The 10501-nt window shown below is 38.5% G+C and overlaps 1 pseudogene; it reads right to left on the bottom strand.

The window, feature by feature from the left end:
• Window positions 1–844: 844 nt before the first annotated feature.
• LOC127493765 (U2 spliceosomal RNA) lies at window positions 845–971 on the bottom strand (annotated as a pseudogene).
• Window positions 972–10501: the final 9530 nt, after the last annotated feature.

Below are 10501 nucleotides of genomic sequence, written 5' to 3'. Positions count from 1 at the left end.
GTACTAGGCTGTTTTGATTAGACTAGCCTGTAGTGTGTCTTGAAATCTGTTGTGATACATATGGCTTTGTTTTTTGTTGTTTAAGATCGCTTTGACTATTTGAGGTCTTTTGTGTTACTATATTAATTTTAGGATTGTTCTTTCTAGTTGTGTGAAGAATAGCCATGGAATTTTGATTGCTTTGAACCTGTAAGTAGTTTTGAATAGTACAGGCATTTTGATGATATTAATTTTTCCAATCCATGATGAATCTCCCATTTTCTTTGGTGTTTTCTATTTCTTTGATCAACATTTTATAATTTTCATTGTAGAAATCTTTCACATCCTTGGTTAAAATTATAATTATCCCAAGGAGTTAAAAATTTTTTGTAGATACTGTGATTGATCTTCTAAGTTCTTTCTCAGTCAGAACATTGTTGCTATGTATTTATTTTTTGGTTTTGGTGTTGGTTTTTTCATATGATACTGGCTGTGGGTTTGCCATAAAATTCCTTGATTGTGTTGAGGAATGTTCTTTCTATAACCAATTTGCTTAAAGCTTTCATCATAAAAGGATGTTGTATTTTAACAAATGCTTTCTCTGCCTCTATTAAGACAATTATATCCTGACACTTTGCTAGATTCTCTCATGATTTTTTTAGTGGAGTCTTTGGGTCCCCTATATAAAGAATCATGTCATCTGCAAACAGGCATAATTTGATCTCCTTTCCAACTTGATTTCTTTATCTTGCCTAATGGCTTTTGCTAAAACTTCCAGAACTATACTGAATAATAGTGGTGAGTGAGGTAGGCATACATGTCTCGTTCTGGACCTTAGCAGGAATGCTTCCACTTTTCCCCATCAATATGGTTGTGAGTTTGTCATATATTCCCTTGGTAGTACTGAAGTATGTTAGGTCTATACCCAGCTTTTTTTTTACTGATAAGAACAGATACTACACTTGAGCTTAGCCAAAAGGCCAAGAAGTGATCCCCAGCTTTTTTTTTAAGATTTATTTTTATTTATTTGAAAGACAGAGTTACAGAGAGACATAGAGACAGAGAGGTCTAGAAAAAAATGATGCTAAAATTCATATGGAAACACAAGAGACTCTGGATAGCTAAAGCAATCTTATACAACAAAAACAAAGCCAGAGGCATCACAATACCTGATTTCAAGGCATACTATAGGGTAGTTTTAATAAAAACAGCATGATACTGGCACAAAAGCAGATGGGTAGACCAGTGGAACAGAATAGAAATGCCAGAAATCAATCCACACACCTAAAACCACCTTATCTTCAACAAAGGAGCTAAAATCAATCCCTGGAGCAAGGACAGTCTCTTTAACAAATGGTGCTGGGAGAACTGGATCTCTGCAAGCAGAAGTATGAAACTAGACCCCTACCTTCCACCTTGCACAAAAATCCACTCAAATGGATCAAAGACCTAGATCTATGACTCAATGCAATCAAATTACTAGAGAACATTGGGGAAACCCTGCAAGACATTGGTATAGGCAAAAACTTCATGGAAAAGACCCCAGAGATAGAGGCAATCAAAACCAAACTTGACAAATAAGTTTACATCAAGCTGACTAGCTCCTGCACTGTAAAATAAACAGCAAAGTGAAGAGGCAACTGACAGAATGGAATTCCGAAAATATCTGCAAACTTTTCTCAATAGATAAAGGGTTGACATCCAGAATCTATAAAGAGCTCAATAAATTCAACAACAACAAAACAAATAACCCCAGTTAAGAAATGGGCAAAGGAATTGAACAGGCATTTTTCAAGAGAGGAACTTCAAATGGTCAACAGATGCTTAGAAAGTGCTCAGGATCACTAGATGTCAGGGAAATGCAAATCAAAACCACAACGAGATTTCACCTCACTCCAGTTTGAATGTCTCTCATACAGAAATCAACAAACAACAAATGCTGATGAGGATGTGGGGAAAAAGGAACCCTTATCCACTGCAGATGGATATTTAAAATGTACAGCCATTGTGGGAGACTATGACGATAACTCAGAAATCTGAATATAGACCTATATATGATCTAGCTATGCCACTCCTAAAGAAACTAGCATATGAAAGATTTATCTGGGCCGGCGCCGCGGCTCACTAGGCTAATCCTCCGCCTTGCGGCGCCGGCACACCGGGTTCTAGTCCCGGTCGGGGCACCGGATTCTGTCCCGGTTGCCCCTCTTCCAGGCCAGCCCTCTGCTGTGGCCAGGGAGTGCAGTGGAGGATGGCCCAGGTGCTTGGGCCCTGCACCCCTTGGGAGACCAGGAAAAGCACCTGGCTCCTGGCTCCTGCCATCGGATCAGCGCGGTGCGCCGGCCGCAGTGCGCCGGCCGCGGCGGCCATTGGAGGGTGAACCAACGGCAAAGGAAGACCTTTCTCTCTGTCTCTCTCTCTCACTGTCCACTCTGCCTGTCAAAAAAAAAAAAAAAAAAAAAAAAAAAAAAAAAAAAAAAGATTTATCTGTACCCCTATGTTCACTGCAGCACAATTCAAAGTAGTTAAGATATGAAGTCAACCCTGGTGTCCATCAACTGTTAACTAGATTTAAAAAATGCTGTATGTATACACTATGGAGTACTACTCAGCTGTAAATATAAAATGAAATCCTGGCATTTGCAATAAGATGGACACAACTGGAAACCGTTATATTTAGTGAAATAAGCCAGTCCCAAGAAGACAGACATCATATATTTTTCCTGATATGAGGTAACTAATGGAATACTTACACTGTGATGTATTGAAGTGAAAAGGACATTTTGAGATTGGATGATTGTTTACAGCCCTTGTCTCTACTGTTGTGGAATAGTGTTTTCTTCTTTACACTATTCATTGAATTCTTTTACTTAGTGTATGGTTAGCTTTATGATCATTAAATGGACTGAAAATAGATCTTTTTAAACATTGAGAGTGGGAATGGGAGTGGGATGAGGAAGAAGGACTTGGAGTATGGGGGTGGGGCATATTGCTATGTTCCTGGATCTATATATATGAAGTACATGAAACTTGTACAACTTAAGTAAAATAAAAAAAAAAAGACTTGGCATCAGTTCTTCTTTAAAAGTTGATAGAAATCATCTGTGAAGTCTTCCAGTCCTGGACTTTTCTTTCTTGGGAGGCTCTTTATTACTGATTCAGTCTAGGCCTTGGTTATTGGTCTATTTAGAATTTCTATGTCATCCTGCCTCAATTTTGATAATTACATGTGTCCAGAAATCTATTTCTTCTACATTTTCAAATTTGTTAGTTTTCTTTAATAATTCCTATGATTCTTTATATTTCTGTCATATCAGTTGTATCATCTCCTTTTTTTGTCTGTGATTTTATTAATTTGAGTTTTCTTCCTTTTTTCCTGGTTATTCGAGCTTACATTCTTTAGGATACACCATAAAATAGGACACAAAGAAATAAAAAATTCCTTGCACCATCTTCTGCTTTCTCAGACACATAAGTAGAAACCTGGATCTGAAGTGGAGCAGCCGTGTTTCAAAATGGTGCTCATATGGGATGCCAGTGTTGTAGGTGGCTTAAACTGCTGTGCCAAAATACAAGCCCCTCAAGGAATTTTTTATTTCCCCTTTAATTTCTTCTATGACACACTGTTCATTCAGGAGCATGTTGTTCAGTCTAATTGTGTTTGTATATTTTGTAGAGTTTCTTTTGTTGTTAATATCTAACTTTATTCCATTGTGGTCAGAAAAAATATATGGTATGATTTCAATTTTTTTAATTTATTGAGACTTTCTTTGTGTCCTATTTTATGGTGTATCCTAAATAATGTTCTGTGCATTGATGAAAAGAATGTGTATTCTGCAGCTGTGGGATGGAACGTTCTATTAGCTCCACTTGTTCCATGGTGGAGATTAGCTCTGTTGTGTCTTTATTGAATTTTTGTCTGGTTGATCTGTCTATTGATGAAAGTGGGATGTTGAATTTCCTCATTTTTAGTGTATTGGAGATTATGTCTCCCTTTAAATCCATTAACATTTATTTTATAAAACTTGGTGCCCTAACAGTGGGTGCATATGCATTTACTGTGGTCACATCTTCTTGTGAATTAATTCCTTAGTCATTACAAAATGATCTTATTTGCCCCTTTTAACATTTTTTTGTCTTAAAGTCTATTTTATCTGATATGAATATAGCTACTCCTAGTTGCTTTTGATTTTCATTTGCTTGGCATATCTTTTTCCCTCCTTTCATTTTCAATCTGTTTGTACAATAAACACACTTCACCAATAAAAGTTTTGGACAAATACACATTGTTATGTATCCATCATTACATTATAACAAAGAGTAGTCTATCCCCTAAAATATACCCAATGCATCACAACCACTTTGAGCCTCTCTCAGTCACTCAATTGCAGTGATTTTTTTCTTTTCCAGAACCATATAAATGGAATTTATCACATACAACTTCTTCAAACTATCCTGTAAATCTTAGCAGCATGTATTAAAATTTATTCATGTCTTCCTAGCTTGATATATCATTTTTATCAATGAATGATATTCATAATATGGAAGTATCACAGCTTATTGATTTATTTAATAAAATATATCTTGATTCTTTCTTGTTTTTGGAGATCATTAATGGACATTTTCTATAAACATGCACGTGGAGATTTGAGGGCAGACCTGCATTATTTTCAAAGTAGTTGGATAAATACTTTGGAGAGTCACTGCTGGATCTTATGTCAATATTATGTTTAGCTTTGTAAAATACCATCAGTTTCTAAATATGACTGTGACATTTTAATGTAAATTAATATGGAGGTTATTCAAAAAATAAAAACAGAGATACTGTATGATCCAGCAATCCTACTCCTGGGAATGGAAAATGAAATCCAACTATCAGAGACATCTGCACTCCCGCATTTATTGCAACGCTATTCACAATAGCCAAGAAATAGAAACAGTCTAAGTGTTCACCCATTGATGAATGGCTAAATAAATGTAGTGTATATACACAATGGAATATTACTCAGGATAATAAGGGTGGAACCCTGTCATTTGAAATAATATACATGGAATAGGAAATCATTCTGTTAAGTATGCTAAGTGCAGATAGACAAATATCACTTGACTTCACACATATGTGAAGTCTTAGAAATAGATGATGTCATAGAAGGTAAAAATAGAATGAGGGTGGGCAGGTGTTGTGAGGGATGACAGCATCCCATGTTAGAATGCTGGTCAGAGTCCCGGATACTCTGCTTCCAATCCAGCTTTCTGCTAATACAGCCTGGCAAGCAGCAGATGATGACTGAAGTGCTTGGTCCCTGCCACCCATGTGGGAGGGCCTGGATGGGGCTCTGGGCCCCTGGATTTGGTCTGGTCCATTCTGGCTGCTGAGAGCATTTGGAGAGTATGCTTGATCTCTCTCTCTCTCTCTCTCTCTCTCTCTCTCCCCCTCTGCCTTTCAAGTAGAAAAAAATACATTGTAAAAAGTAAACATTATGAAGTATATAATGATGGTTATCAGAGGATGGGATCGGGAAGGGCAATGAGGAGGTAGGGATCAGGAAAGGTTAATTAATAGGCGCTAGATAAGAGCAATACATCTGGGATTCTAAAGCACAATAAAATTGTCCTAGATAATGTATGCCCTATGTATTTCTCTATTTAAAAAACCCAGAAGATTCCAGATGCCTTCGTTATAAAGAAATATTGCATGCTGGATAGGATTTATTTACCCTGATAGGATATTACACAATGTATACATGAAATAAAACTTCACATCGTATCCCATAAAGATACACTAATTTCATACATCTGCTAGAATTACAAAGCCCTCAAAACAGGAACAAACCTCAAATAATAGTAAACCCTTCCTTATGTAGTCCAAGTACATAACAGAGTATTCCTAATACCTCCCTTGTGACATTGCTGTCACTCTTTTAATTAATCAGCATGCATGTGCATCTCTCTAAAATTTGGAGGGAATGGTTTGCCCTGCCATCTCAGTTCTCTGATGATTCTAACAAAACTCATTGGTTTACTCTTTGTCCATTTTTAAAAATCTAAATACAGGAGTGATGAGTTCCCTGCTTTTTAGATGTTGGAGTTGAAACTAGAAGTCTTTAACACTATATTGTATTTTTGCTCATTTAAGTTCATTAAAGGAAGATGACACATCCTCAGGATCTAGAAAAAAGTAAGATTCAATCATGACTATTGGTTAAATAAATTAAATGTTCATTTGAAGTAGCTATTACTCTCATCATTTTCAAAAATGTGAAACTAAAGTTCAACAATAAAGCACCTTAGTTTATTGATTGATGGAGTACAGACTTTATCCTGAAGAGCTTTGATCCAAATTTCATATTCTTCCTATAAAGTTGAGAACCATAAAACACCTTTGTAGTTTAGCGTGTCTAATGGTTCACTTACTGAGTGGTTTATGAATTTAAGGGAGGGAGAAACAGTATGTGCTGAAGTAATGTTTAAATTTATAGAAGTTACTTATAGAATACATTCTATATACAGGGTAGGATTTACTTGGTTGAAGGGGAAGTGTTCTTTAGATGTCTTATTAGGTATGGATTAATCAAAATAAGACTATAAGACTATTGTATTGAAATAAGGCTATGGAGTATTATGAAGCTAAAATTCCCATTTAAAAAATAAAAAAATTAATTACACTTTGCGTTATGCAAATCTTGGCATGTAGTTATTGGTTTCATGTAAGAATGACCAGGTTGTTAACTCTTCCAAGTAACATAGCTATGACATTTTTTTGTGTCTTCCTTCCTACATTGTAAAAATCCAGAGCTTTGTTTACATTGTTTCTGTTACAACAGTGTAGATGTGCCTTTATGACAGAAGAACACAGGAGGGGCATACCGGGGGAATGGACACCTGGTTATGCAGAATGGGAGGCCTTTGTCCCTGCCTGGAGACAATACTCAGCAGATCCTCGGAATGAACTCAAGTACACACATCAGTTAAAATTACAGGTTAAAGAAGGACAATGCTAACCAGGAGAAACGTGATGCACCTAAATGCTTTCAGAAGTTAATGATCCAACTAAGTTCTTAAATTGGGCAATAATGTAAAAATCTCCCAGAGATGTGCCTTTAGTAAAGCCTCTCAAATACGTTTTGGGCCTCAGTAGTCCCAGTCGAGCTACTCACTGCGGTCCAGACCTCATCGTTCTAGGATCAAGGCGATGGGAACAGGAGATGAATTTATGTTCTTCCTCTGTAATTTGATATACAGAAGAGTCCTAGAGGGCAGAGGGCGCATTCTTGAACTAGATGCGTTATTTATCTCCACTGGCCCATAGTGCTCTTCTTTCAACATCTCTGGGATGTACACCTGGACACGAGGGCAGCCTGGGTGTGTGTGGAAATTGAGGTATCGTCAGCCCCTCCATGTGGCAGTCTCTAAGGATAATTCCTTCTGTCCCCAGGCTCCGAATTCCTTTCTCATCTTAGAGTTGCTTCTTGTTTGGAGCATAAATGCTCTGAAGTATGACTATGAGGTAAGTATAGAAGAGGACTTAGATTCATGATAATTAGGACCGCAGCACAAAAGTGGGCCATTTATGGGGATTGTGGCCAATAAAATATTTGCTACCGTTAGAAACTTTCTAAAGCACCTCTAAAAGTAGCAATGCAACCTCAATTTGAATAATTTCTGTTACACAGAGTTCCTGATATACAAGTCATTGTTATAATATTTTGGCATAGCTGGAGCTGTTAGAAGTTCATAGCGATCAATAGTATTAAGTTGAACTACTTAATTAACATATAATTATTCTTAGATGTTTAAATTTAACTGAAAAGTGATCCCTGTTAAATGTGAGAGTGGGAATAAGAGAGGGAGATGTACAGTTTGGGACATGCTCAATTGGACTTGCCCCAAACGGTAGAGTTAGAAATGTGCCAGGGGATTCCAATTCAATCCCATCAAGGTGGCATGTACTAATGCCATCTCATTAGTCAAAGTGATCAGTTTCAGTTCACAATTGATCATAATGATAGGATTAAGAGCCAAAGGGATCACATAAACAAGACTAGTGTCTGCTAATACTAACTGAAAGAATTAAAAATGAGAGAACGATCCAACTTGGGAAGCGGGATACAAAGCAGACTCACAGAATGGCAGATGTCCTAAACAGCACTCTGGCCTCAGAATCAGCCCTTAAGGCATTTGGATCTGACTGAAGAGCCCATGAGAGTATTTCAGGCATGGAAAGCCAAGACACTCTGGCAAAAAAAAAAAAAAAAAAAAACACACACACACACACAAACAAAAACAAAAACAAAAACAAAACACCTAAATGAAAGATCTCTGCAAGTGAGATCCCCATGGAAAGAACGGGCCATCAAAGATGGGTACCTTTCTCTGAAGGGAGGAGAGAACTTCCACTTTGACTATGACCTTGTCTAAATAAGATCGGAGTCTGCGAACTCAAAAGGCTTCCATAGCCTTGGCAACTCATCGCAAGAGCCTAGGGTGATTACTGACACCATAAACAAAGAGTGCCAATTTGTTAAATCAACAACAGGAGTCACTGTACACTTACTCCCCATGTAGGATCTCTATCCTTACTGCGTAGTACAATGTGAATTAATACTATAACTAGTACACAAACAGTATTTTACACTTTGTGTTTCTGTGCGGGTGCAAAATGTTGAAACCTTTACTTAATATATACTAAATTGATCTTCTGTATATAAAGATAATTGAAAATGAATCTTGATGTGAATGGAATGGGAGAGGGAGCGGGAGATGGGAGGGTTGTGGGTGGGAGGGAAGTTATGGGGGGAAAAAGCCACTGTAATCCAAAAGTTGTACTTTGGAAATTTATATTTATTAAATAAAAGTTAAAAAAAAAGAAGTTCATAGCGATCAAATCTGCCTTCACAGAGGACAGAATTTGCTAACTTTCCATAAAGGAAGCTAAGATTGGCTAGGGCTACTTCCTCTGGTGTTTGATGTTGTTATTAGGGAATAAAAATGTGTTTCACAAAAATGATCTCTTGTAGCCCTTTTGAGAGATACTAGACTGGACTGCTGTGGGCTCATTATAATCAAGGTTTAGAGAATAAATTCAATGGGTGAGTATTGTGGTGCTCTGTTAAGCCACCTGTGGGGATACTCACATTCCACGTTGGAGTGCTGTTTTGTGTTTGGCTACTCTGCTTCTGCTTCAACTTGCGCTAATGCACCTTGAAAGGCAATGGATGATGCCAGACACATGGGAGACTCAAATGGAGTTCCTGAATTTTGACTTATGGCTTCAGTCTGGCCTAAACCTGGCTGTTGTAGCCATTTGGGGAGTGAAGCTGTGGATGGAAGATTTCCCCTTCTCTCTGTCTTCGTCTTCTCTCTTTTCCTTCATCTCTCTGTCACTCTGTGTTTCAAATACATAGATAAATATTTTTTTAAAAAAAGAGGAATAAGTTCAGATTTGGAAAATAAAGGTCCAGACCAGGAATGATGAGGAGTACAGGTAAGAAGAGGGTAATAGGCGGGCGCCGTGGCTCACTAGGCTAATCCTCTGCCTGTGGCGCTGGCCCCAGGTTCTAGTCCCGGTTGGGGCGCCGGTTATGTACTGGTTGCTCCTCTTCCAGTCCAGCTCTCTGCTGTGGCCTGGGAGGGCAGTGGAATATGGCCCAAGTGCTTGGGCTCCTGCACCCATGTGGGAGACCAGGGGGAAGCACCTGGCTCCTGGCTTCGGAATGGCGCTGCACTGGCCGTAGCAGCCATTTGGAGGGTGAACCAATGGAAGGAAGACCTTTCTCTCCATCTCTCTCTCACTAACTCTGCCTGTTTGAAAAAAAAAGAGGGTAATAGCAGCCAAGTTATGGCAAAACAGCACTCCAGGGGCCAGCATCATGACTCAGGGTGGTGACCTGCCACCTGCGATGTTGACATCCCACATGAACTCAGGTTTCCGTGCGATTACTCTGATTCCAATCCAGCTCCTTACTAATAAACCTGGGAAAGCAGCAGAAGATGGCCTGGAATGCTTGGGTCCCTGCCACCTAATAGGACACCCAGACTGAGTTCCAAGATTCTAGCTTGACGTGGTCCAGCCCTGGTGTGGCAGTCATTTGGGGAGTGAACCACAGGATGGAAGGTCTTTGTCTGTCTGTCTCTCCCTCTCTATCTGTAACTCTTCCTTTTGAATAAATACATTTTTAAAAAAAAAACTGCAAAGCCAGCTGGGCATTCAGGAGCTGGGAACTTTGTTAATACCTGCTTAGTTTTCTATTTGGCAATGACTTTTCTCCTGGCTCAATTATGTGATCATGGTACTGGTGAGTTTAAGGTAAGATGGAAAATATACCCTGTTTGGACAAGCAATTGAAAGATGGGAAAGAGATTCCTTTCCCCCAGAAATGCATACTCTTGCTCCTGTTGACCTAAGGAAAGTGAAATGCTTTCTCCTAGCGATGTCATCATCACAGAAATCCCATCATGCGTTCGTACTTCCACTTTCTCCCTGAAGACTTTACTTTCCTCCTTGGAGGTGTTTCAGAATCCA

Source organism: Oryctolagus cuniculus, chromosome 7 (assembly GCF_964237555.1).
Source record: "Oryctolagus cuniculus chromosome 7, mOryCun1.1, whole genome shotgun sequence".
NCBI lineage: Eukaryota > Metazoa > Chordata > Mammalia > Lagomorpha > Leporidae > Oryctolagus > Oryctolagus cuniculus.
Note: the sequence above shows the minus strand (reverse complement) of the source record. Positions and strands in the feature narration are given on the sequence as shown.